At 46.9% G+C, this 17,440-nt stretch overlaps 1 pseudogene; it reads right to left on the reverse strand.

Annotated features, from left to right (window-relative positions):
- Positions 1 to 743: 743 nt before the first annotated feature.
- Positions 744 to 8,290, reverse strand: LOC124702740 (annotated as a pseudogene).
- Positions 8,291 to 17,440: the final 9,150 nt, after the last annotated feature.

The raw sequence follows: 17,440 nt of genomic DNA on the forward strand, positions 1-17,440 counted from the left end.
TAGCTGCATTTTCTAGTTCGACTAGGTGCCTGCGAGTGTTCTTTCGTGGTAGCGAAAACACGAAACCCGCGAGGCCAACACTCGTTATTAGATTTCTTATTTTGCAATTTTTGAACCTTGTTTCAAATTATGTACTAGTTTTATGCACTGTTTCTATCTATGGTTAAATGAAAAAAGAAAAAAAAAATTAGAAAAATATATTATGCGTCGGGTCACTTGGGGCACCTTCCAGATGCAAACGGATGCACGGTAAAAAATGATCACTTTCATGTTTGCGGATCGACGTAAACGAACGCTGGCGACCACTTTGAGTATCCGATCTTCGTCGCGCCCCTGGGATCCCCTAGAGGAAACAGGAAGACACTTGAGACATTGGGTTAACGTGGAAAGGGCCTGAAGGAGGGAGTACTAAGGCCGAGTGACCAAACCAGCCCAGGTGGGAGGCGAGGCTGCGGCCTACGGGAAAGCCCTAAAAGTACGCCGAGTGTGTTATCAGTAACCTCTGCGTAGGCGGATTATTCGTGTTTTTAAAATCCGCTCAAAAAAATCCGTGCTTTTAAAATAAATTTCAGTGATTGAAACAACATGCATAATTATATGAGGCATGATCATATGCCTTTTCTATCGGAAGATACACAAGCATGTGTTGACATGTATACTGCTTTGATTTTGTCAAAATCCGTTGGTGAACAAAGTAACTTGAAAGATGGGCGTTCATGGAAACAAATCAAACAATTTTCAGATAAGTGAAGACTCTTCATTAATCTATTTTCTGACAAGTGAGACTCTGCATCGTCTTTCAGTATAGTACAAAGATTAATCTCTGCATCATGCTATGCGAGCAAGGACAAAAACGGCATACAGACGGCGGCATGTTGGGTTGGTCTTGAAGCCCACTACTGCCTACTACTGAATCCAACTGAATAATAGGCCGTGAGCCACTGTTGTCGAGAAAAAAAAGTTTCTCAATAATAAAACAGAATACGGGATTTCAATGGTGAATTACGATCAACATCGCATTTTACACATTTTAGGAAGATCGATCTGCTACCATTCTTATCCTTGTTTCATTCCTGGCCTGCCAACAGAGGTTTCTTGCCTTCCCACTTGTTCAATCGTTTCATCGATTGGGCCACCTGCAATAAAATGAGAAAGTAAATTTCAGTGTGTTTCTCAACGAGGCAACTTTCTATAGTAATACAGTGACCATTAAGAAATAATCTACTCCTGCAACATGTAGCTTCAATTATTAATATTATTTTCTTAATGTTGGTTCAATACTCGTATTCCATTCATGGTATTCAAGCCACTGTATAAGTTTCAGCTTCACAGAAACTCATTGCAGGCTAGCAAGTCCTAGTGTTAGTGTTCTTTCAACACTTAAAGATCGAGCTGAATCCCACATTTACCTCTTTATTCCAGTCTGTTCTGAAGGTAACCCACAGCAGGATCAGAGTCTGCATCAAGGTACCTCCAATCATCCCGCTCCATATGCCCTGCATTATGTGTCATCCATTGTTATACATTGATCAGGGTAAAGTTACAACTTACAAGAAGTCATGTACGGGGAGGCCTTACGGCGGCGCCAAGGTCGAAGTAGAAGCCGAGGAGGCAACCAAGCGGGATACCAACGACGTAGTAGCAGCCGACGTTGACATAGGCGACGAACGCTTGCCATCCACAGCCCACGGCCACCCCTGCTTATGGCATCCGAATCAGCACGTGCTTGCTTTAGTTTGTTTTCTCTGTGCTGTGTGTCTGACGATGTTTAGTACCTGACAGAACCGGCTGGATGCCGTTGAGGATGAGTGTGAGCGCCAGCAGCGGCGTGAGCTTGGACACCGCCGCCGCCACGTCCTCGCCGCCGGTGTAGATGTAGCTGATGTAGTCACGGCAGAGCAGAATGACCACCGAGATTACCACTGACAGGATGAAGGACAGCATCGTCACTACCACCACCGAGAAGGCCGCGGACTTGGGGTTTCCGGCGCCAAGCTCATTGCTCACCCTGACGCTGTATTACGAGCACGAAGTTCAGTTTAGTTTCATCTGCTGCAGTGTTCTGCAAATTTGGAACTAGCGACGATCATCTTCAGTTACCTGGCTGCTGCGTTGAATCCAACTGAAATCATGAACACCCACCCTGAAATGGTCATGCTGCAGACACACAAGCCCATCAGGTCAGATTGATTGATTGAGTCATCATCTCAACAAACCATGCAATCAGTAATTGTAGATTTGTAGTAAAGACAAGCTTTCAGTAGAATTAGTTACCAGACTGAGAGGGAGGCGAGGGCCATTTCAGGGTCCTTGAGGAGGCCAGCAATGAGCACTAGTATCTGAAAGTACCAGGTCTCGAGGCAGAGCATGACCGCGGAGGCAAGGGAGAGCTTGAAGAACTCTGGCAGGCCGGAGAAGGCCTGCAGGGAGAAGCCGGTCCACGTGAGGCGGCACCGGCTGCTGGTGACGATGTAGATGAACTGCGCGATGACGATGATCCACCAGCTGACGCTGAGCATGAGCGAGGCACCCAGGAGTCCCAGCCCGAACTTGTAGACGACGAGGTAGCTGAGGACGAGGTGGACGGCGAGCGTGGCGGCGGAGATGTAGGCGCTGGGCGCCATGATGCTCTGCGACTGCAGGAACTTCTGGATCGGGAAGTTGGCCGCGTAGGCGAAGATCTGCGGGATGAGGCCGTAGACGAAGATGGCGGCGGCGCGGGCGATCTCCGGCGACTCGCCGAGGAGGATGAGGAGCGGGCCGGGAGAAGACGTAGAGGACGGCCAGCGGGATGCCGGTGGCCATGAGCAGGACGGTGGAGCGCTGCATGTAGACGCCCAGCATGTCGAACTTGTTGGCGCCGTATGCCTGCCCGCACAGGGTCTCCACCGCGCTTCCCATGCCGAGCTGCATCGCGTTGCACAGTTCGTCAGCTCATTATTACTCGTTGCTGAATGCTGATTAATCCGATCAATGTGTTGTAATACAGAGATGATTTCAGTGAAAGCTAATTGTATTGTAATACAGATATTAAGTTACTACCAGGAATTTCAGTGTCTTTCCCTGAAAAAAAAAGAAATTTCAGTGTCTGTTGAGTGGCGGATCTAGGTTCATACTATTGGGGTGCCAGAGTTTACATAAACAACACGACTATAATATATAGGTTCTTTCTGAAATTGCATTACAAATAGTATATTTTGGTCCAAGTATCACCACAATTCAAACAAATATTGTTCACTGTTCAAGTATGCTTTAAACCATTATATTAGATAACTAGTAAGGATGATAATGGGTATGTTTATGTTATATTGTGATCCAAATTCATACTAAAGGGAGGCTAACTTTTGACGAGCGGAGCGAGGCGCATCGCCGGGTAGGCTTGGGCCAAAAGCTAAGCTTTATCAGATTATAAGATAACTCAAGGCGTTTCTAAACACCTTCCGACATAGTGAAGTTTTGCTTGCTGGCGCCCATGGTTTTCCCCCCTCTGTGTTGGAGGGGTTTTCCACGTTAAAATGAGAGGTTTTCCACGTTAAAATCTTGTGTCTCCGCTGCGTTTTATTTCTCGTTCTTCGTTATTTGCTTGTCGTGTTTGTAACATGTTCTAAGCAGGGTAGAACAATACCATACACATACCCGTATAGTCAATGGATATAAACTTCTGCCTATACCCGTACACACGGTTATAAAATTTTACCCATACACATATCCGGTGGGTAGCCATACCTATTGGATACCCGATGAGTAGGTCAAATTGTAGACAAGTTACTCGCAACTTTACACATATCGACAACAAATTTGATTAAAAATGAATTATGTCAACTCAATAACATGTAATTGAGTACATAACAATTAACAAAATATAGAAATCACATTCTCATATTCCAACACATAAGCCAACAAAAGTAGACGTGTCACGTGAGAAATTGACAATAAATGAGTACGAGGATATACATGTACACTACCCATGATTTAGTGGGTAGAGCATGTGTACTACCTATGGGTAAAAAAGTGAACCTACGTGCGGGTACGGTTCAGCCGTGGGTAAATTGTCATCCTTAATAACTAGTGTCATCTATATAACGTTAGCTATTTTGCAAATTTGCCCTGGCACCGCTCCTAGATGGCTCAATGGTTGGGGCAGCGCCCCAGGATTTTGGCTGGGGCATGTGAGCACGGGTAGACAGGAGGAGGAAGAAGGGAAAGGTAGGAAAAAAACTTGTTCATATGTCGGTCCCCGAGTTTTTGCCTGTATCCATAATTTTTTCAGAATTTATTATTGGCACACCACAATTTCATACTGAAAACATTTTGTGGTGTAGCTTTCCGCAATAACGACTTTTACGGATCTGAAGAAATGCTCTAACATCTCAATAGTAGTACTCCATCTGTCCCATAGAATGTGGCATATAAACTTAATCAAGAAACAAATATATTCAAACTTGGACCAAATATATCGAAGAAAATATCAACAGCTATATGTATATTTATTTGATATTATAGATCTTCATGTTTTGGTATATATTCTTGGCCAAATTTTGGAAACGTTAATTCTTTATAAACCACTAGTTAGAGCATCCCCACTCGTCTCCCCGACGAGACCCCCGAGCGACGTTTTTCCCATCCGGACGGCGTAAATCGGCCCAGTCGCGCCCCCGGTTTCTCGATTTCGTTCGGATTAATCCATCCGGCGAGCCCACGCCATCCCCGGTCCCCCGAGGCGCGCTCGGGGACTCCGGACGAAAGAATTTGGCGCGAAAGAGTCGTGTGGACCCTCGTAGTCGGCGACTGGACCGCCAAATCTTGTAGATTTCCCTCCAATTTACTTGCATATCCCCATTCTCTCCCGCCGAATTTGTGTAGCCGTCTCCATTCTCCTCCTCCTCGTCCATTCTCCTCCTCCTCTTTCTTGTCCACCACCATGCCGCCGAAGCCAAGGAAGTCGCGGCCGAAGAAGGAGCGGCCGCCGGGTGTGTCCAACGCCGAGTGGGCGGCGGACGAGCTCCCGCGACAGGTCGAAACAAGCGCCAGGGCGGAGAGGGAGAAGAAACTCAACGCGAAGAGGGTGGCGTTGGCGGCGGAGGACGAACAAGCGAGGAAGGTCTCCATGTCCATGAGCATGGGCCATCCTCGCGGCGGCGGCGCCGCCATGTTCCCCGGCCACTGGCCGATCCAAGGTACAAGCCGAGGGAAGAGGAGTGCCTCGCCGAAGCTTGGATGACCGTGTCCATGGACGGCATAACCGGGGCGAATCAGTCCTTCGACACGTATTGGTTTCGAGTGAAGGCGGCGTTCGACGAGCGCAAGCTCGTCGATCCCTACTTCAACAAGATGATCATGAACCGGGGAGACAAGGCCATGGCCACCCATTGGGGGATCATACAGACGGCGTGCAGCAAATGGCACGGCATACAGGAGGAGCTCAAAAAAACGCCGGTGAGCGGCGAAGACTTTGAAGCCAAGGTATGCATACGACGTGCCTCCTCCGTCGACCCTGCATGTACTGATCGCCGTGAGCTGACCCATATCGCCACCCTATTTTTTCCCAGATGCGCCGTGCTTTCGACATGTACCACGACGACACCGGCCTGACGTTCAAGTTTCTCAATGTCTACTCCCGCATCGAGAAGTGCGAGAAGTGGACGGAAACCCGCACGAGCCTCTCGAAGAGCAAAACCGAACAGTACAACCCCGACGCTCCGGCGCCAGGCTCGTCGGATGGCCGCCCGGAACTCGGCCAGAAAAAGCTCAAAGATCTCAAAAAGATGGACCATCCCGCCGAGCGGATGCAGGCGTCGTTCGACAAGTGCTGGGCCGACGCGAGGACGCACGCCGCCGGGAGGGATGACAAGTTCGACGACAGGTGGAGGGAGATGCTCGCCAACCAAGGCGCCCGGATCGCCCTGCTGAAGACGACGGCCGCGGCGAAGAAGAGGAACACAGACTTGGCGTTCCTGATGGGCGGCGGCAACACGGAACTGATGGACGAGGAGACGAGGAATTGGTACGAGGGACATCGCAGCGACATCCTCCGACCCGCTCCGGCCAGTTCTTCGTCTTCTCCGGCGCCTACCTCGTCGTCCTCACCATCTACAACGTCGATCGCCGCCGCTTCAACGTCGACTGCGGCCGCGGCGTCGGCCGCCGCTTCGACCACGGCGTGTGACACCGCCGTGCCAGACGGGACTGCCGACGCCCCTGTTTCAGTGTAATTTCCCTCCGATCACCGATCTGTGGCTGATCCTTTTGCCGATCGAATTTGTAGCGGGACGACGACTTGTTTGAATTTCGACTTTGTCCGCCGAACTCCGGGTGGACGACTGGAAATATGGTTCTCCCCACGAATTAATTTCGTCCAATCCAACGGTAGTTTCGTCCGGATTTCGGCGTGGGAGGCCAAACGAGTGGGGATGCTCTTAGAGCATCTCCACTCGTCTCCCCACAGAGCCCCCCACGGCCACTTTTTTTCATTCGGACGGCGAAAAACGGCCCAGTCAGGCCCCCGGTTCCTCGTTTTGGTCCGGATTTGAGCCTATTTTCGTCCGGACTCCCCATGCCATCCTCGGTTTTCCGGGGTCTCCCGGGGACTCCGGATGAAGCTAAACCAACCGTCCACGCCCACGTGTCTCCTCTTTCGTCCGGATTCCCCGAGCCATCCTCTTTTTCCCCGAGAAACGCTGCTTGGGGAGCACACGACTGGAAATATACTCCTCCCCACGCTAAATCTTCCTCCAATCCGGATGAAAATTTCGCCGGATTTGGACGTGGGGAGCGCCAACGAGTGGGGATGCTCTTAGGGACTGAGGGAGTAGTTTTTTTCGACAGCGATCTCGACTGTAGCAGTACTGTACAAGCGATTGGTGTCCCGTCAAGCGTCAATTGCACGTTTCAGTTTCAAGAAGTGAACCCAGCTCGCAGATCGGCACATGTTAACAGTCAACAAACATATCACTCAGACAGACACAGAAGGGCCCTGTATCCATCATCACGAGGGATGGCCAGAGGACAACACGAAATAAATAGGCGGCGACATGGACAACTAACCTTTATTTATGAGAATTAGTGAGGATACAAAACTCTAAATGCTCACTTACTTTTAACGTTTTGCTAGTCTCATCGAGATTTTCTAAGTCTAGTTACTTAAAAATGCTTGATGCTCTTAAAAAGTGCACTAAGCAAGCGTAGATTTTAAGTTGAGACAGAAGATCTATCAACGGCATAGACACCCTACTTTAAAGCATGTTTAGTACAGAGTATTGAGTATTCTATTTTTGTCTTAAATTTTAGGTTTTTTTTTTCAATCCGCAATACTCTGCCTATACCTGATGGATTATGGATGAAGTTTTGTGGGGATTGAGTGATGGTAGCGCTTTACCCAATACTTCATAGTATTATCTCAGCTAATGTCCACAAAGACTCCAGTAACAAACAGGCCTTTTACGGATATTTTTTTGGCGAATAACCTTTATACGGGATTGAATGGTGTATATCATGGAGGAAATGGCAACTATCCACCTACTACTTGACGCTACCCGAGAGCCAAAAGCCATCTTGTGCACCAGCGGCTGCTACGAAGTCTATTCGGTTGGATTTGGATTGCAGCGCAGGCGGACGAATCTTCGGCGATAGCTGAACCAGCTCGCACATGTCGAATCTAATCTACTGTCAGTAGCTCACGATGCGACATTTGTGATTTGTGCACCAAACGAGCAAACACCACTAGGCAGGCAAATCATCTTGCTACTGTGTAGTAGACTAAGTCTGTCTCTGCTTAAACTTAAAGTACGATAAGAATAGCTAGCTAGGATACTAGAAATTTGACTATCGCTAACAAAATAAGTGTCTCGTCGCGAACAAGTTGAGTGAGGTAGTACCAGCAGGAACTAATCAAGGTTAGCATCAACAGTTTGGCGGAGCTTACCATGAGGCCGTATGCGAAGACCTGGATGCCGGTGTTGCCGAGGGAGGCGGCGGCGAGCTCGAGCGTGCCGAGGTGGCCGGAGAAGATCTGCGTGGACATGGACATGAGGTAGTTGATCATGTACACCAGCACGGCGGGCGCCGCGAGGCGCAGCAGCATCCGCATCTCCACCACCGTCGCCGCGCTCATCCGCCGGCCCCAGGGCACCGACTCGTCGTTCAGGATGCTCTCCAGCTGCTTGCCCGCCCCGTGCCCATGCCCGTCGTCGCTGCCGCTGCCGGCCGACGCCGGCTGCAGCGAGGTCAGCAACGGGCTCTCCAGCTGCTTGCCGTTGCTCTCCAGCGGGCTACCCATGGCGCTGTGTGTACGTGTTCCTCTCTCGATCCCAACCCCTGTGGCAGCGGAGATACAGAGGAGTTGCTCAGCGGCGTGTGTGGGCTATATAAACTTGCCACGGCCACCGGGGAAAATTAGGATTGAGTTGTGGCTGCTAGCTTTTGTGACATACAGTATATATGATCTTTCCTGCAGGTTTTGTTTGGGTCCAGACGTGTGCAGTTTGGTTATTGCTATGACTATTGGCTAGCGGCCGAAACGCTAGGCTTGTCGCTTGTTTCTGGCGGCACGCTCATGATCAAGACTAAAGTGTTTTTGCTTTCAAAAAAAAAGACTAAAGTGTTTTTGGTTTTGTGTCATCAATTATAATAGCAACGCTAGGTGTAACCTCGTGAAAACTGTAAAATAACCGTCAGTTTTCAGTTCTCCTTGAAAGACAGGCGCGGACTAGATCCCTAAACATGTGCTCATGATCAAAACTAAAGTGTTTCTAACTTCTGTCATCACCATATATAGAGTTTCTCCTTTGAAAGAAATGAATATTTGAGCGCGGCCATGCGGTTCTTGGGCGTCAGCTACATATTTGTTTTTTAAAAGTTTGTACCATATTTATGTTTCATTTTGTTGCAAAAAATCTTGCACAAACATACATGTGAACTTAACACATCTGCAAAGTCTGGTTGAAGAGAACGTTAACGCTTTGTTGACAAGAAAACATTAAATCACCCCTATAAAAGGAAAAAAAACTCATTTCAGCTTCTCGCATTTCTTTATCTTAGTATATAAACGACTTAGTACATAAATAGTAGGAACACATACGTACTTAATATTCTTTTTGAATTTTAAATTTCCAAAATATAGACTCCAAATTTTCAAATAAAGGCTACCTAGCACCCGAGTTCCAAAAGGCTTTGCACATCCCTTCTTACATGGCGCAACATCGCAACATTTATTCCAGATCTCTTTTACAGACAGAAACTAAGGACTACTTAATTCAAAAATTACGTGGTTGGCAAGTTTTCTAGTTGTTAGTTTCCAAAATTTAGCTCTTAGATCTATACCATATAGCCCCAAACCTGTATTTTGGAAGTACCATGATATAATCCAATCTTGTTAAATATTATTCATTAAATAAATTCCTAGTTAGTAACTAATCTCCTTTGGAAGGAGATTGAAGCCATCAGCCCTGGTGAGGTGCCTCATGGTGTCTAGTCTCTCATGGATTTAGAACCCTCTTGCATCTTCTCGATATCTTACCTTTACCATGATTTGTCTTTACGGCGATAATCATTCCTATGCCAAGGACATTTTCGTAAGGAAAGAACCCTCTGATGATCAAGAATTTCACCTAGCAATTCGTCGGACGCTGCCTGCCCTCTAAGAATCAAATTTATCGAAGACATGGCTCATCAATGGTTCGAGCTATCTGCGTCATCAACGTGAAGAAATTGACCGCATATGTTTTTCTTGTGCACTTGCTAAATTCAACTATATATATTATGGAGATCTAGAAAACTTGTGTGGATTCCTTTTGCAACCATGTGTTAGGATCTTTGGAATAATAGACATAATTTTTACTATAGAAGCAATATTTCCCATACAACCCGTTGTTGCATCTTCAAAACTATGCCCATTTTCAACGGCGATGCCCGCTTCTAAGAACTATTGATTCGCCCCTCTGGTTCTTGCGGTTATTCAACTACATCTAAGCCCCCCTCCCGTGTGAGCATTCCTACTACTTAGCCTGCAACACGCCATATCCCTAGTTTACTTGTTTAGTTTTCATTGTTGTCTCAAACTTTTAGCCAAAACTCTGGACTATACTCTTAAGATGGTACCCAAACATACTCTTTGTGCCTACCAATAAACCTCTCAGGGATTTATTAATTTAAAGCCATGCATAAAATGCCTTTTATGTAAAAATACTAATTAATCTTGATGGAGCTCAGCATTCAATTCATAGAGTTGTCTATATCATCCACCGAGTTAATTTAGTGACTCGAAGAAATTATGAGTTAATTGTAATGATGGAGATTTTACTCGATTCTACGATTCAAGCAAAATCTCGGGGGCTACTGACATAGCCATCCCAATGGGCCTGCCGAAAAAGGTACCCGAGTTTACTGAAGGCCCACGACCCGAAGATTACAAAGCCCGAAAGCCCAATAAGGCGTCGATATGGAAGATAGAGATATATTAGGAATAGAGACTTGTAATTATACGGGACGAACTCAAAAAGTCTCCCGCTGTTTGTAACTTGTACATCACGAAAACCTCGGCTCCACCTCCTATATAAGGGGGAGTCAAGGGAGAAAGAAAGGATCGATTCATTGTCAACACAATCCTAGTTTTTAGCAGTCGAGCATCTTTTCGGCTGAAACCTTCGAGATCTACTTGCCCTCTACTTTCCACGAAACCCTAGTCTACAACTTGTAGGCATTGACAAGTTAATACCTTGTCAGTCGCCTTGCTCCTATCATCTCGACCATCATAGCTCGTGATGCGCACCGCTACAATCACTCTACTTCCATATTGCCTCTCTCTCCACCAACTTACCTCCCACTTCAGCAGCTACCAGGTCAAACATTCCTCTTGGTATCATCCTCTCCCTAGTCACTCCACCTAATCATTCTCCGCCTTCTCCTATTATGAAACCTCTTGCACTACTAATCAATATCCATACAACCTCCCGTCGAATCAACAATGTTAAAGTGGTTACTCGTTGCACTGTTATGCTGCGTATTTGGTACCATGTTCAACAATGAGGTCATCGGTCCTCGGATTTGATACCCACACCCACCTAAATATTTAACAACCACCTCCTCATCTTGCAAACTATGGTGTATTTGACAATTTTTGTATATTCACCCGTGTGTTTCATGTCACTTGATCTCAGAAAACACACACATGTGGAATGGCTACTTGGATTTGTTTTTTCGGCTCATTAACTCTTTACACATACAAGCAAGGTGCATATGGATTCGAATCTAGTTAAGGGTTGCACGTCGCAAAGTTCAAACCATTAATCTTGATGATATGGATGAAGACTTAAGTGATCAGTCTGGCCGTATTATACATCATTTGACCATCTTCGTCGTAGCACACTTTGTTGTAGCGGCTTGAGCAAAACAGTTAGGCCGGTCAATACATCGAAGGAGGGCCAAGTGGGTTGTTACCAAACTGAGACTTATAAATAGAAGTGACTACATCATGGGCCATGGGTGGGCCTACCAGGCGGAAAGGAGGCTAGCTCAGGTCCCCTAGCCCAAGAGTGAGTATTCAGCAAGGGACCACTCGACAACCATCTTCGATTACATGTCATATCAATTAGAGGATTTCACTTGATATAATTTGTAACCGACCACAGATCGGATTGTAGATCGATCTATTGTTAGGACTGCAACATCGCCGAAAGAAAAGACTTGGTGTCTATAACCAAAGACCTCCCAATATATAAGGGTCTAGGGGTTCACCGAGTAAGACACATCCATCATCTACATCCACACATCCACCATAGGCGAGCTCTAGACCTCATATGGTTCGTCCTTGTGCATACAAAAGATAATACACACGCCACAAACATGAAGTAAGGTATTTTCGAACGATGTTTCCTGGGGTCCGAACCTGAATAAACTTTTTTTTCTCTTGTATATATGCTACCATCTGATCTAGCTGAGTATCCGCCCCTTCCGAACTACAAATCTAGGAAAAAATACCATGACACAATGGCAAGATTTTTTTTGTCATGGGATGGGCAGGTCACATGTCGGTTTTCCCCAAGGATGCCCCGACCTTGCTTATGAGGTGCCACCACCCATGCAACTATGTTGACCAAATGCAGGCCTTACCATAACAATTCCTCCCTTGTTCTATTAGTCTACTAGTTGCAATCACAAAGTGTTTTGGAGCATTTGCTATAATTGGATCTTAATCTACAATCTGCTTCCTCCTCTCTCTTCTTCAACTCAGAAAAAAAGTTATTTAAGCTCTTATAGTTTCTTAAATTACCGTATAATACTTGGCCTTACAATACACCACTGCACTAGTCTATGTTATTAATACCATAGTGCATGATAGCATATGAATATATGGGTATTGTCGTAGAAGCCTTCATTTATTAATGTGTAAAATCATTTCGTTTCAGGATGCACAATGTTATGGTAAATAACATGTTACTGTAAACACAATCTTCTTATTTAGTGACACGTCATGTCATAAAATGCCAATTTAGGACTGCATGTAGTTGGCATGTTACTATGTACGTTGCTCCCACTACGAGAGGTTAGGGTAGTTACCCATAGTGGAAATATCATAAGAAGAATCATGCATACCATGCTGTTAAAAATCTTATGTGTCACAAGAATTAATGATGAGAGATGTTGGTGGTGTCATGATATGATACCGTATCATATCACATATTGCTATAAAATTTAACGGCAAATACAACATACACCCGCCATCCATAATTACCCTACATTATGGGCTTAATTAGTAAAAATCAATTTTTTAAACTTTGATTAAATATATAAGAAAATATCAACATATTTAATATTAATTTATTAGAATCATTATAAACGTCTAGAGTATATTTGTATGATATTTCTTACTATGATCAGTCTTAAATGAATTATCGCTGGTATTTTAAAACTGCAGGTATAGTACATATATAAATGCAACAATTAATTCACTCTTTCTCATGGACCACGAGGGGGCAGCTAAAAGGAATGCGCCTGACTGAAAATTTGCTTGCCTTATCTTTGTCTCTCTATCAGAATAGTGGACAGAAAATCAGAAAGAGGAAACTTGAGGTGCAATCACAAGGGCATTGATTTTCCTGCGAGCTAGTACAACAACGGTCTATATATATGAATTGTGGCTTACATGAGTAAGCTCTGGTTTTTAACCAGTGGTTCTGCTTGACAGGGCAGGCAATGTGTATATCAATTGGCGCTAGTTAGCTACCTAAGCACTAGGTGCTTTCATTCATTAATTGGATATAAACTAAGGAAATGTGATCGCTTGCTAAACCTCGTCTCTCCCTGCGAGGCTGCTGATTAGCATGCGCGTCATACGTTGACGATCAACTGCCTTTGGTTTGAGAGCCATAACCTCTGATGCTAGGAACCTTCACCGCTATAACCTCTTGATGCCGAGGGGGTCCCTTATCGATGCGGAGGAGGAACTCGAAGCAACGGTCCCCCTACGAAAATGAGGTGCCGAACATTTTCGCATCCGTCTAGCGACGTAAACGAAAACACGCGGATAATTTAGACGGTCAGAAATGCCGTCGGGCCGTTTGGAGACGCCGCTGAGGTGCAATGACCAGGGGATCGATTTTCCTACGAGCAAGTACAACAAGAAAGAAACGGTGCGGTCAGAGCTGACGCAAACGGAGTGACAGCTCTATTTGGAGGCGTCTGCCCTCTTCCAGGTTCATAGGTAGGTGCCTGGTACTCCTTCCCTACTTAATTCTTGTTTCAGCTAGCTGGCTGCTACGGCTTCTTGGCGTCATTTCTTACGTGGCTGGTTGCGTGCTTTTATTTGAGTTGTCGCGGCTTTGCGTGTATGTGTGCGCGATGGCATCACACGGGACGGGACAACGTGTACTCGGAAGAAGCGTAGTACTCCATCTTCCTTTCCTCTTCGTCAATGATGAGCTGATCAGTAAAGAACACGATGTGAATCAGCTTTTGTTGGCTAAGGGCATCTCCAGCGGTGCGACGTAAACGGACGCTGAACGACCGTTTGTGTCCGCCATGTCCGAAAATACGTCGTGCACCCTCTTCAGCGGCGCGACGGAAAGTGAAAGGGCCGTCCGCAGAGACGCAAACCTGGCCCAAATATGCGCCAGGTTTGCATCTCGGCGGACGCTGCGCGGACGCGCAAAGTGACCGCTTGGTCCTGGCATGGGCCCGCCTGGCAGCGTCACAACTGCTTCGTCTTCGGCGGCATTACTTGCGGGCGGCGAGCCGCAGCCTTTGCAGGGCCGCGTTAATGGCGTGCCCCGGCTTCCGCGAGCGTGCGCAGCTAGTAGACGTGCGCAGCGTCGATGCGTCTTCTCCGCCAGTACTGGCAGCGAGGCGTCGCTTCGGCAGTCTGCGGCTACCTCACGTGCCGCGCGTAGTAATGGCGATGCCCCGCGTGGCGCGGCCGTCGCCCTGCCTCCGACCTATATAACGAGGGCGCCGGCATCTCATCTCCTCCGCACTAAACCCTAGCCGCCGGCTGCCGTAGCGCCACTCGGTAGATCCACCATGAGCGGCGCCGGGCGCGGCCGGGCTGCCGCGCCTCCACCTCCACCTTCACCTCCCACTCCACCTCCCCCGGCCTCGAGCTCCGACGAAGGGTTCGACTCCGACGACAACGACCGACCTCCTCCACCCGGTCGGGGACGCCGCGGACTTGGTCGAAGCGGGGAAGGAACCGGAAGGAGGAGCGGGCGGCCCATGCGGCCGTCGACGCCGAGCCGGAACGAGCGCGAGGCTAGCGGCCGCCGGCTGCAGCCGAGGACTCGACTCGGAGATTTCATGGTCATCCGATGACCACGATGCGCCGACGCCGGAGGAGAAGGCGGCGGAGCGAGCGGGCCCTCGTCGAGTCTTTCGAGACGCTCAAGGACGAGGCCGCCAACGCGAGGCTGGAGCAGGCACTGCAAGAGGACGCGGCGGCGCACCGAGCCATAGCGGCCGCGCGGGAGGCGACGGAGAAGCAGGCCACGGAGCGATGCAACGACGGTGCCGGCCCGTCAGGAACCAAGTAGTCTAGGTCTTGTATAGTTTTTATGTACTTTCTATGTTTGGTTTTCATATGAATCAATCGCTCATGGTAGAAAACCAAAGGAATTGTATGAAGATCAAACTATGTTGCAATTCGAAAATGGGTCGCCCCGGTGGGAGCACACCCAGACGCAAACGGACGCGCGATCAAAATATGTCCGTTGGGCGACGCAAACGGACGCTGCCGACCACTTTTGGGCGTCCGAAATGCGTCGCGCCGCTGGAGATGGCATAAGGCTAGCACTCCACGGGGAATCAGAAGAAGTGTGACCTTTCTCTCGGGAGTACTCAGTAGTAGCAGTGCGCCGCATCATGGAGTTAAAATAATCTTCGAAATGGAAGTTGGGTTAGTATGTCATTTTCAACATGAAAATATCGGTGAAATCGTCACCCTCAAATAACCCTACAGGCACCCACATGGGAGAATCATTGCTATTTATGTACTTCTGTCGCTCCATCCGCGTAGAACATGTTATTTTCTCAATTCTAATACCTGGGGCTCAACAGAAGTTGGAGCTTAAGCACTCATCTTAAGCTGTGCTTACTACGTATGCGCTTTCATTATTTATCCTCTCCGCATGTCGCAGAGAAAAAAAGAGGACACAATCTTTTCCTTGTTGATGCACCCGAGAAAAAATTCGGACGACAAATCCCCCTTTACATGTGAACATGCTCAGGAAAAGACACACATGTCTGGTCCAACAGATTCAGACCGCCTAACCAATATATCCAAGGTTCAGGTCTTCTCCGTCTTTAACAGCTCATCACACTTTTCCATCCGCGAATCACATGTATGCACCAAATCTTCCCAATCTCGTAATTACGTCTGCGATGTCGCTTCCCTTGCACATCCGCACTCACAAAACCAGCCATGCGAGATTTTCTCTCCATTGATTCCTTTCCCTAACACCTCCCGAACCCTAGGGAATCCTAGCGCCACATCACCTCCCGAGATTCCACGTGGCCTAGACCTCAACCCCGCAAAAGAGCAGGTGCAGCAACAACAGCAGAGCTGGAGCAAAGGGGGTAATAGAGCGAGAAGGTGCCACAACATATATAAATCCTTTTTTCAGGGACGCACATGTGGTGATTTCTACCGCTCTAGAAAGAAAATTATATTTTCCCGTTATCCAGTGCAGCTCGTGGCACCATAATGGACCCGCCACTAGCAACAACACCAAAAGAACAAAGACGTTGGACATATTTCCGCAACAGCGGGCACATGCGAGAAAATGGCATTTGAAAGTGCATGTAGCCCCATGTGTGATTTTTATAATCAATGACAATCCCTATCGACTAATGTTTGCATTGAGTTATGATTGCAGGATTTGTCCATAGACAATGCTTGAACCATATGTTGATCCTATGATAAGTATGTGTTGAAGAATACAATAGAGTGAGCTCTCACTGTGCATCTTCAAGACATCAACATAATGAATAAAAAAGAAATGAAGTGTAAGTTCAAGTTGAGCCATCTCGAAGAGATCATATGCTTGAAACTTGTTGTCTATATGGTGATCATGTATATATGAAGATATGCCGAAGAAGAGTCTCTTTTATAGTGGAGTATGGGGGAGAAATGTCCAAGAATTCGTCAAGGAAGTGCAATCAAGAAAGGTGATCCAACTTAAGAAGGTCAAGGTCGTCACCATCTAACTCAAGTAGAATGCGTAAGGATAATATTTGTTATTGATAGGTTTTATCTTTTATAAGTCTCTTGTTGCTTATTGGGAGACTGAGTTTTAGTTAGGATCGGTAGCCATACTATCAAGAGGGGCTCTTGAATGATGAGTAACTTGACCGTATCACTTGGAGAGAGCTCAAACCTTTGCATCCTTGGCATCATATTTATTGGTTATTATTTGGATCTTATCCATCTTCGGAGATCTTGTGGTTAATTTCATGACAAGCTCTGATTTATCAAAAACAGATTTCATATAAAAATCTTGTGTTTTTGATCTTGGTTTTTTACCGGTTTTTTGTGGAAGTAGTTTCCTCACATATAACATGGTAATATCTCATTTGATGCTACATGTTGTTAAAATTGGTTCCATCTTCAAAGTTTGGATTCAAAAGTTGCGACAATTTTGGTTTGACTTGTTTTAGCAGTTTTGCTATGGCCGCTAGTACCACAGTCCCCATGGAGGCGGTACTACTGCTGCCCACATATATATCCGGTACACAACGGTTGAACCACAACCGTTGTATACCGTTGCTCATCTAGGAGCAGTAGTACCGGCCGCGGTACCGTCCTGATGCATCACACATGCAGAATTGCAATTGCAACCTGACAGTACCCATCCCGGTAGTACTAGTCAGGTAGTTTCCTACGTTGACCAAGTGCTAATGGTAACATCCGGCGGTAGTACCGCTCGCCCGAGAGGTAATCAGTCGTGCACAAATTTGG

Source organism: Lolium rigidum, chromosome 3, assembly GCF_022539505.1.
Source record: "Lolium rigidum isolate FL_2022 chromosome 3, APGP_CSIRO_Lrig_0.1, whole genome shotgun sequence".
In the NCBI taxonomy this organism is placed as follows: domain Eukaryota; kingdom Viridiplantae; phylum Streptophyta; class Magnoliopsida; order Poales; family Poaceae; genus Lolium; species Lolium rigidum.